Below are 12,419 nucleotides of genomic sequence, written 5' to 3'. Positions count from 1 at the left end.
TACCATCCTGCATCTTTCTATCACTCACCCCTCCTCCTCTCTCTCATTTATCCCGTTGCTCATCATAAGATTGCTAATTTACTTAAACAAAATAAATGTTAAAAAAAAAAATACATGTCATTGAAATGAAATGACAATTTCCCCTATCGGCAATCGGACGTTTTATTTTATCGTTACAACACAATTGCCAGCAAATGTTTTCTGTCAAAGAACAGTTTCCTTTTGAAAGATGCAATAATAAAACTGAAGGATTCTTTAAAGTTTCATCTTTGTTTAACAACTTTCTTTCTTTAAGAAACTCGTCGAGATGTTCAAGATATTTAGATCATCATTATACAAAGGATACGTGTGTAATAAATCTGCCATTTTGAACCGATTAAATTTTACAAAATGGCGGACAATATATATATATTGAATGCCAACCTTTTAAGGTATATGTGTACATTTAATAGCTATCTTTTCCAACTAGTTTACAGATCTAATCACTTCAGTAATAGTGAGCATACTTAAAACTTGGGACATTTTTACTAAAGGTAACAGACCGAAAAGTTGTCAAGAAACAGATATATAACAAATAAATGTTACTGAAGGAAAGTAAATTTTCTCTTCTACCTACCTAGATTAATTTTTGGTGTTTTCGCATATGTTAAAGCGTTTATTAGGTTTGAAACGCAAGTAATGCCGAACGATAAAGTTAAAACGACAACAAGATGACGAGCATAATGCTATAAGCTTTGGAGTGTCGAGAATTGCTCAAAACTCGAAAATAAAACAAAATAAAGTCGCCCACCCAACCACGTCAATCAAACAAATAACGGTAGCGAATTGGCTAATTCTGGTGGCATGTTTTACTTCCCTTTTTCGCGTAATTGAGGAGACTGCCTTGTCTTATGGCGACGCTGTTTTGTGGGTCACTTAGCGTTGCCCGTCGCAGGAACGTCATAAGCGTATTTTACAACCGGACAATGCCGGTAGTCTTGTTATCTACGTATCTATCTATCTATCTATCTATCTATCTATATATATATATATATATATATATATATATATATATATATATATATATATATATATATATATATATATGGATGGATGGATGTATACATATATGTATGGATGGATGTATACATATAAGTATACATATATGTATATATATACATATATATACATATATATATACACACATTATAGATTATGTAGCCAGACTTTGTGGACACCCTGTATATACATGCACACACACACGTGTATATATATATATATATATATATATATATATATATATATATATATATATATATATATACACACATACAGGGTGCCCACAAAGTCTGGCTACATAATCTACAAGATGCTTCCACAATGTCTGGCTACATAATGTAGTCAGACTTTGTTGACACCCTATATATATATATATATATATATATATATATATATATATATAAAGAGAGAGAGAGAGACGGAAAGGCCGAGAGAAAGAAACAGAGACTGACAAACAGATAGACAGACAGATAGATGAATATTAAAACGCAGTTTACAAAACAACTGACGTATACATACCCTAAATGTGAATATCCTTCCGAACGAAAAGCCTCCAATTTTTTTAAGTAAAAAAATTGGTGAACTGCACGAAGCGACCTTTCATGCTCCCTAATTTATTTTTCAACATAGTGTGCTAGTGCACTTACTGATCCACGCTATTTTTTAATCGTATTTCCAAGTTTAATTAAAGTTTTATGATAAGTTTTTTTTTATTCAATTGTAAGGTTGAATATAGAATAGGTACAAAACACCCTCCCTTCCCCATGTTAAGAATGGCTTTTTAAATAATAACGTTATTATTTCAGCACAGATCAATAAATGCACTAGTACCAACATAGTCGCCACCATTCTCAATGCATTTTTCTCCGCGATGGACGATGGCTGTGCATGTGCATCCGGAGCATACTTTATCATACGAAGGTCGTTCCAAAAGTAAGGATTCCAAATTTTTTTATTCCAAAAGTTGAATAACTACAAAGACGGGATGATACCATTAAAACTAGCGACCTTTTGTGCCCCGGAATTTATTTTTCCATACAGTTATTATCATTCCGAACGCACTTTCTCTAGGAATTCAATGACGTATCTTTGCTTTTGACGCATGTCCATGACAGGAGTTTCTTTCTTAGAGTCTCACACTGTCAATATCTGACACACAGAGATGAAACTTTCAGATCATGACTGCATACGTTCAATCACCGTAATAATGCAGTTTACAATTCTCTCTGATCCATTCCGGCGGAATAAAAATTAGGAGACATTACTTTTGGAACAATATTTTTATGTTACTAAGATTTCATTTTTAATTTTGAAGTTACCAAGAACGTTCCAAAATAATGCTTTCTATTTTTAACTAAATAAGTTGAAAAGCCACGAAGACGTTTTGTGCTCCAGAATTTATTTTCCACATAGTCACCACCATGCTCAATACACTTTTGCTAGCCATGGGGTGGTAGCTGTACATGGGTATCAGGAGCGCCCCTTTTTACTCGCATCTCTGTCGCCACTTCGAAATCGACGAACCCATCCCCAAACTATGCTGACATCTACTGCTTCGCTTTCGTAAACATTCGACAGGCGCCGGTGAATGTTACTCGGTTCAATAGTTTTGCATGATGGCATTCGATGATGTCTCTGATTTTGACGCACGTCCATGACAGAGATTGATTCATTAGAGTCTCATACCGTCAATATTTGCAACAGAGAGATGAAACTTTCAGGCCATGGATGCTTCAGTTTAGACATCATAGCAATGCACTTTGCAATTCCCTCTAATATGTTCGGCCGGAATAAAAAAAAATAGGAGACATTACATTTGAAACACCCCTTCCGTATATTGCTTGCATCATTTTTTTATCAGCAAGAATAGGCTTCTCCGGGAGAAACTGTCCTCCCCCGACCTTCTCATTTTTGTGCTACCTCTTACTGATGCGGGGAGTAAATAAATAACGTGACAGACGGACCGACGACAATAAGAATCTGGGGCGCATGTAAACAAGGATATTTTCATTCAATATATATTTTTTTGGAACATTTTACGTAAAACATAAACGTGACCGAACAACGAACAAATCCTTTAAAGGATGAATGAATACGCGTCCAGAAAATAAAGAAGATTGCACCAGATGAAAATACTGGCGCCCAATGATGGCGGGCGCCACGTCTTCGTATTTTTTTTTCAGTTGAATGTCTGTTGATTGTTCTACTTGATTTTCTTCTTTCAGTGAAACGATTCTCTATTGACAGACGCGAAAATCCGAAGATTTTTTCTTTATACTTAAAAAACCCCACACTATTCTATAAAAATCAATAAACTTCATTCCTTGACTATTTCACAAAATTTACCTATAAATACATATATATATATATATATATATATATATATATATATATCTGTATAAGTTTATATATGTATCTGTATAAGTTTATATATGTATCTGTATAAGTATATATACGTATATGTATGAGTATATATCTGTATATGCATGAGTATATATATGTATAAGTATATATATGTATATGTATAAGTATATATATGTATATGTATATATATACACATATATATACATATATATACATATATATACATATATATGCATATATATATATTTACATATTTATATATAAAAGATATATACATATGTATACATATATACATATGCATTTATACATATACACATATATACTACACATATATAGACATATATATATATATATATATATATATACACATATATACATACATACACTGCAGATCAAAAATTTAAGACCACTTAAAAATCTTTAAAAAGAACCCATTTTAAGGATAGATTTTAAACTCTTCCGACTTAAGGTTACTAATACTACAATCTAAAAGGTTACGGAAACAAAAAGCTACATTCCAAAAAATTTATTTAAAATTTTTCATTTTTATTAAATTAGGCTTTTCACACATGATCAAAATTATAAGACCAACGGGTATAAATTGTTAGATTTATGGTAATTGTAATGTTTTTAGTTCAGTTAGATATTAACAATAATTGTGTAAAGGTGTTACCATGCCTAAAGCAAGAAAACTAACCGAAGTTGAACGCTCTCGAATTCTAGGATTTCATAAGCAAGGTTTATCACAGCGAGCGATAGCAGCTAAGGTAAATCGCAATAAAACTATTTGCAACTTTCTAAAGAACATCGAGAATTATGGAAAAGGAAAGTTCTTTGGAAGACCCCTCAAAATTTCTCATGCATTGAGTAGGAGAATCAGGCGGGTTGTTATGAATGACAAAGGACTTTCTTCTAGTCAAATTAAGGCGGTTACAGATGCTGATTGCAGTCCAATAACCATCAGACAACACTTAGAACAAAAAGGCATGGTAAATAAAAAGCGTAAACAAATTCTTCGATTGCTTCCACGTCACAAAGTGGATCGCTTAAGATTTGGTCGTGAATACCAAACCTGGGACGCTGAGAAGTGGAAGAAAGTCCTGTTTTCTGATGAGAAAAAATTCAATTTAGATGGTCCTGATGGCTTCCAGCGATATTAGCATGACAAAAACATGCCTCTAAAGATTTTTTTCCACACGTCATAGTGGTGGAGGGTCTGTAATGGTATGGGGTGCCTTTTCTTACAGAAATCCAGGTGGTGCAGGATCGTCAAACAGCAGCTGGTTATTTTAGCATGCTACAAAAAGCATCTTTGATGATGGAGGGTCATCGTTTGTGTTGAGATGGATGGTTATTCCAACAGAATAATGCTGCAATCCACACTGCAAGACAGATCTTGAGCTTTCTACAAGAAAATGGAGTCCATCTCTTGTGACATCCTGCATGCTCACTGGACTTGAACCCAATTGAAAATTTTTGGGGATAGATGACAAAAGAGGGTTATTAAAATGGCAAACAATATTCAATAAAAAATGAACTCCGTGAAGCCATCTTCAGAAACTGGAGTAGGTCCCTCGCACTTTAATGAAAACACTTATTTATAGCATGCCCCAAAGAATTTCTGAAGTCATCAAAAACAGTGGACGTAGAACTCATTATTTAGTTTGATTTTTATACAATTTAATAGAATTTTTGTCTCTGGTCTTATAATTTTGATCATGTGTAAAAAGCCTAATTTAATAAAAATGTAAATTTTTAAAATAGATCTTTGGAATGTAGCTTTTTTTCTCCCATAACCTTTTACGTTGTAGTATTGGTAACCTTAAGTAGGAAGAGTTTAAAATCTACCCTTAAAAAAAGGTTTTTTAAAAGATTTTTAAGTGATCTTTATATTTTTATCAGCAGTGTACACACACACACACACACACACACACACACACACACACACACACACACACACACACATATATATATATAAGTTCTCTTACATACATATATACACATATAAATACATACTTATACATATATATATATATATATACACATACACATACATACACACACATATATATGTGTGTGTGTGCGTGTGTGTGTATGTATGTATATATATATATATATATATATATATATAGTTTAATTTTATAATTTTTTTCTCACCCCTCTCTTTGCCTGCATTGTTCAATCGTGTAATTGTTTTATTTTAATCGCTTCCGACGTGATCTCTTGAAAAGGGTCGGACGAAAGGTACCGCGAGGTTCTTTTTTATTTTAGTCGAATGGTCTTTTGACTATTTTTAGTGTCTATTTTTTTTCTCCCTGCATCTAGTTTTCCCCAAATTCTAATGACTCCAATTTAAAAAAATGTAATATATATATATATATATATATATATATACATATATATGTATATATATATAATAATTCTGCAAGTCCAAATATCAAGTTTTCTTAGTTGGTCATTTATTACTTTACAAAAGGTATCCATTACGATATTGTTTCGTACTGCGATTAACAAGTCTGAAAAATTATGTTATTGCTGCATATTTAGTCACCTACTGATCAGATGCGTACCTTAAAATATTTATAAAAGCTCTATTAGAGAAAACTTACATCGTTCATGTAACCGACATGCTCTGCCGTTGCTACTTGTTTCGAAGATTTTGGTCATACTGAATTTATTTTTACTTATATAAATTATTTTCGTAATTTTTGCAATTTTTTATTATATTTTTATTTTTATTTCATTAAAAGTATTTTTCCGCTTGTTTTTTTTTTTATTTTTTTTATTCATTTTATCATTCTTTAAGTCCTATTTTTAAGTTACAATTATTATTATATCATTGTCTATTTTTCCAGTACAATAATTCGACCAATATTTGAACAATAAGATATGACTAAAAAAATAAAAAAGGAATAAAGCAACATGTAGTTTCGTATTTTAGGCAAATTATTTACTAAAACTACTCTTAGTGGAAAGTAAACTATAAGAATAATAATTGATATAAATTAAAAAGTAAAATTCAAAGAATGGTAAAAATAAGAATGGTAAGCATAAAAATTAAAAAGCAAGCGAATAAAATTTTCTTAATTAAAATGAAAGTAAAAATATAACAACAACAATAATAATAATAATAATAATAATAATAATAATAATAATAATAATAATACGAAAATGATGAATATAAGTTAAAATAAATTCAGTATGACAATACTCTTCGAAACAATAAAGAACGCCAGAGAGTATCGGTTACATGAACCATGCAAGTTGTCCAAAATGGTATGAATATTGTTTCCCATTTAGATAAGCATCATTTGGCATCCATCCTTAAATATTTTCAATTGGGTTCAAGTCCGGTGAACATGGAGGATGTCCCAAGAGATGGACCCCAGTTTTTATTTGTAGAAAGGTCAAGGTCCATCGTGCAGCGTGAATTACAGCATTATTCTGTTGGAATAACTATCAATCCCCACACGAACGATAGCCCTCCGTCATCAACAGTGCTTTTTGTAGCATGCTAACATAACCAGCCGCTGTTTGACGGTCCTGCACCACCTTCAGCTCCATCTTCCCTCTGAAAGAAAAGGAACCTCATATTATGAGAGACACTCCACTACTATGACGCGTAGCCATGCTTTCGTCAGGCCAATATCGTTGGAAGCCATCAGGACATCTTGATTGAATAGTTTTCTCATCAGAAACAAGACTTTCCTCCGCTGCTTTACGTCCCATGTTTGGTATTCACGACCAAACCATAAACGGTTCACCTTGTGATGTGGAAGCAGGCGAGGAATTTGTTTACACTTTTTATTTGCCACGACATTTTGTCAAAAGTGGCTTATGATGGTTACTGCAGTGCAATCAGCATCTGTGCCTCCTTAATTGTACTAGAAGAAAGCCCCCCTGTCTTTCACAAAAACCCGTCTCCTACTCAATGTAGGAAAAAATTTTTAGGACCTACCAGTGGATTTTGCTATTCCATAATTTTCACTGTTCTTTAAAAACTTGCAAATCACTGTTTTACTGCGATTTACCTTTTCTGCGATCGCCCACTGTGACAAACCTTGCTTAAGGGAATCTAGAATTTGAGCACGCTCAACTTTGGTAAGTTGACTTGCTTTAAACATGGTGACACCTTTTCACAGTGAGTGCTAATCTGTAACTGAAGTAACAGACAATTTATTAATTTATTATTAATTAAATAGAAACCGACTTATATATATATATATATATATATATATATATATATATATATATATATATATATATATATATATGAAATTTCTCCTTCAAAATCACTAAATTCGGTATTAAATAATCTTAAAAGGGATGATCTGTCGTAAAACAAAAACAACCAACCAACATAAAAAACAAATGGTCCGCCGAATTTGACAGTTGTTCCGGAAAACATCAAAGAATCCACAAAGTCCTTTTGGCTGATGATAATTTAATGTTGCAAAAGAGTTGGTCAGTTGTGTGCAAATTCCAAGAGCGATAGGAGTCTTCTATCATATCTGAAAATGACACAATGTTCAACGAGCGTGATCGGAGATGCGGCGTATAATATATGCTCTCTACCGATCCAAGATATGACACCAGGATCATTGCCAGCACCCTCAAAATATCTCGCGGGATTGCCACAAATATCAGTGACGTGCCCAGGGCGAGGAAAACAAAGTTTCTGGACACGGTTATGGTCTTTGGTGTGGTTTCAAGTGAGGGCCACATCATGCCACCTCACATGTTCGAAATCGGCTTGAAAGTCAACACAAACGTGTACCTGAATGTGCTGAAGAATGTGATGATTCTCTGGTGCAATTAAGTGGTCGCTGGCAAACTCTGGGTGTTGCAGCAGGACGCGGCGCCGGACTACAAGTTTAAAGAGATCCAAGCTTGGCTTCAGAAGGAGGGCGACGACTTGGTTTGATCATACGTTGAGAACATCATCAACATGACCTCCCAAAACACCAAAGCTAGTCTGATGGCCGTCATCCGCCGCACTTGTGGAAAAAGGTATGCTCCCGGTTCCGGACCCGTATCGAGGTGGTGATTGAGGCTGAAGGCGACTACATTGAATAGATGTCAGCTCTACTATATAATCAAGTTACCTGAATTGATTTTTCGATAAAAGTTTGAAAATAAAGCTGTAGTGTTTTTCTTAAGGCGACACTTTTTTCGTTCCACCCTTAATGTGCATGCGTAAAAGTTTGTTTATCGGACAAACTGTGTTTGTATTACTAAGAATGAAGGTAATACGCAAGGAAAACTTAAATGGAGCGAGAATAATTAACGTAGAATCATGTTTCTTTTAATTAGATATTTCGTTTGATTTATGAAGTTTTGTCATAGAATAAGCCTTTATTGAACAGAGTCAAATTAGATATAATAAAAGTTAGAAGTGGTGAGGGGGTGAAGTAATTCCATCGGATGCGTCGACTCACTGAAAAAAATGTATTAGGGTGGGAGGGAAAGTGAGGATTGTTGCAAGTGAAACGAAATATCGAATCAAACGGAGATGCCTGTACTCTGATCTTTTGTTTTATTTTAATTCAGTCGAAGTTCTCAGAAATCAAGGAGCCCACTATCTGGGGCTAACACCTGTAACGCTATACGAGATACATAGATATTCGAATGTTCCATTAAAGTTCTTTATCTCTCAAGCACTGAGTTAGCAAAGAAATTGAGAACATAATTTTCCTCTCCCCAATTAACCATTTTAATACATTGTAGTATATATTTTGTTTTGGTCTCTTGGTCTTACTGAATTCCAGGACAAGAATTCATCTAGTCTGGTGGAGTATCCAGCTTCGTGCTATTACTTGAAGTAACATCACTTGGAGAAGGTGCACCATTCTTCGGAAAAGCTAATGTGGGTTGGCCATAGTGAGGAGATCTTATTTGGGCAGCGAATACGAAATGTGATTTTGAATATTTGGTCAAGGTTTACTTCTAGGGAAAAGTGTCCTCATGTCAGATTGTTCTGACAACCCGTTGTACAAAGAGACCTTAGAACTATTTTTTTGCTCAACACACACTTACAAACAATCGGACAATACTGAGAACCCAGGCTAGTTCCTCATAAATGGCACTGTGGATTATTCATATCAAGGATTAATATATCTGCGAATACTTCATGTGATTTTAAATATTTAATCAGGGTTGTAGGGAAAAGTGTCCTCATCTCAGATTGTTCTGACAAACCCCTGTACAGAGAGACCTTAGACACTTGAGGACAGTGTTTAGTAGGTATTCTACTCTTTTTTTTTGTATTTTACTTCAGTAAACTTTAAGAGATCAAGAGGCACCTTACTGGAGCTAACACTTGATTCCGTTATGATTTAAATTTATATCCGAGGCCTCTTTTAAGAATAGGTACTGTTCCCTTTATGGCTGCTATCTGTATTTCATTACAGCTTGGTTTTCCAGGGATTGCTTCTAAGTATTTATGAAGATTATTTTTTATTAAGCCAGTTGCTCCTATCACAACCGGTATAATGTGTATTTTTTTCAGAGACCATGTCGTTTTTAGATCATTTTTTAGGTCCTGATATTTTGTTATCTTTCCCCGTTCAGCCCTGTTAAGGCCGAAATCATTTGGGACTGTGACATCGACAATGAGTGCAGTTCTTTCAGCTAGACATGGGGGTGGGTAATAAAGTTCTTTCAGCTAGACATGGGGGTGGGTAATAAAGTCTCTTTGACAAAAGATGAGACTTACCTCTCATGTTTTTCTGAACTCCGCGAATCCTCCTCGGTGGGGAGATAATCACCGCTCTCCGATCTGTGAAAACAAAGAAAGCAAATAAAAACGATGAGCAAATATCTTTTTTAAAGAAGCATATGAAAACTTTTCCAAATTTTATTGAAACGGGGGCTTCAGTGACGGAAATGTGAGGAACAATGTAGAAACATTGATAAATCCCATTAAATCAGAAATTACAGAAAATTGGATTGAACTAGCAGCGCAACAAAATACCAGCATTCGGGATTTGGTCTAAGTTGGGGAACTGAGCAAATTATCCAACTCAATACATCTATTGAATTTATCAGCATTAGTATCGCAAGAGGATTCTCCCACTCAAGGAAATCCAAACGTACATGCCACCCACCCAGAGAATCGTTAATAATTTTTTTTTTACATGGGGGTCACCACTTATCAAGTCCCGAAGGCCACTCAGGGATAAGGGTTATTGCGTGTACAGTAATCAATGAGATAGTATTGCAGTAATCATTAGTATCGAGGTTTTTGATAGAGTGTCTTACTTAAGGAGACGGTTTGTCAGGAGTTTGTTTATGTTGGACTTGAAGACCTCCAAGTTGTAGTCAGGTGGGAAACAGGCAAGCGGCAGAGAGTTCCACTGGCGTGCAGTTCTAAGAAAGAAGCTTTGATCATGGAATTTACGTTTGGCACAGATAAAGAATGGGGAAAATTATTGACAGTAGTTTCAGCCAGACGTGTGTTTCTAGTGAAAGATTGGCGATGGGAGACGAGGTATTGGAGCTCAGACGAGCACCTGCCATGGAAATAACGATAAAACAAAGACAGGCTCGCAACGTCTCTTCTGTGGGAGAGAGGTTGCAGGGAATAGAAAATGGCATCCCCCACTAAACCACGAAGTCTATTTTGTACTCTGTCAAGGCAGGATAGGCTGTTTTTAGCAGCTCCTGCCCAGAGTCTTTTTTTTTTTTGGTAAGGGCAGATGCGCATGTAATTATGAGGCAAGAGTTGCGCAATGCTCAACCACACCTCTTCTGAATCGGTCCTATTTGAGTCCAGTGGCAAGGAGAAGTCTAGGACGACTGGAAACAATGCCGAGATAAGCGGATCGCATACAGCACCCGGAAGTCCCAAACGGTTACCCACTTAGCACTGACCAGATTCAACGTTGCTTAACCGGTGATCCAGCGGGAATCGGTGTGTCAACGTGATTATGCCGTATTTTGGTAACCAACCATATATGGTAAAAAATAAACTCCAATCTATGGTTGGTAGAAATGGTCCACTAAATGTCAGCAAGGATTTTTTTTTATATGATTAAAATCTATACGGAATATGTTTTAAGGAAGCACAACTTTGATTAACAAAGCTTTAGTATTATAATAGTGTACACAGCGATGCATGGAACCCTTTTGTATGCCAATGTATGTTCAATCACTTACAGAAATGTACTAACGTATAAACGAGTAAACATCGTAATTGATCATTATTATTATTATTGTTATTATTATTGTTATTAGCATTATTGTTATTATTGTTATTGTTAGTATTATTATTATTATTGTTATTATTATTATTATTATTAGTAGTAGTAGTAGTAGTAGTAGTAGTAGTAGTAGTAGTAGTAGTAGGGGTATGGTCAGTGGAGATGAAAGAATTAAAAACTACGCAAACTAGATCCTTTGGAGTTTGCGGCTATGCACTTGTTCTATGTATGTATGTTTCTTTCCCTATCGTATCAAACAACGTATCCACATAAAAGTAAAAAAAATAAAAACTATGCTCATTTCTAAAATGAAAATGTCCTCACTTGTTTGGACAACCAAATGAAAACAAATGTGTCAGATGAAGTATATTCCAGAGAGAGAGAGAGAGAGAGAGAGAGAGAGAGAGAGAGAGAGAGAGAGAGAGAGAGAGAGAGAGAGAGAGAGAAAACAAATATCAACAAGTATAGAATCAGTAATGAAAAAATAGTCTATGCCGCACACGATTATGCAGAAGATGTCCATTTTAAATTTAAGTAGTTGTTCGATTGTTTCGGAGTTTATTTAGAATTTGCATATATATATATATAAGAGTAAATAGTTGATAAAACATGTTAAAAAACACTTTGAAAGACAGTTAAAAACATATTTAATTTGAAAAGGAAACACTAAATAAGTGGATAGTCCTTAATCCGCGGAGTTTCGAAGAAATACTTTCCTTCTCATCAGAGGGTAGGAATTAGCAAAATGCGGGATCGGATTTTGCTTGCAAAAGTATTTGATGAAACTGCAAGTAAGTCAAAGATCTTACTTGATAA

At 34.6% G+C, this 12,419-nt stretch overlaps 1 protein-coding gene across 1 annotated transcript in view; it reads right to left on the bottom strand.

Moving 5' to 3' along the window:
- The window catches only part of LOC145248084 (uncharacterized), a 480,098-nt gene that overhangs the window by 343,075 nt on the left and 124,604 nt on the right, over positions 1-12,419 (bottom strand). Inside the window, exon 2 of the mRNA XM_080109862.1 lies at positions 10,118-10,180. The gene's annotated coding sequence lies outside the window, so the exon portion shown is untranslated. The remainder of the gene's footprint in view (positions 1-10,117; positions 10,181-12,419) is intronic.

The sequence above is a fragment of the Euprymna scolopes genome, chromosome 26 (assembly GCF_053919585.1).
Source record: "Euprymna scolopes isolate OS-2025 chromosome 26, ASM5391958v1, whole genome shotgun sequence".
In the NCBI taxonomy this organism is placed as follows: Eukaryota; Metazoa; Mollusca; class Cephalopoda; order Sepiida; family Sepiolidae; genus Euprymna; species Euprymna scolopes.
This window is presented reverse-complemented; position numbering and strand designations above follow the sequence as displayed.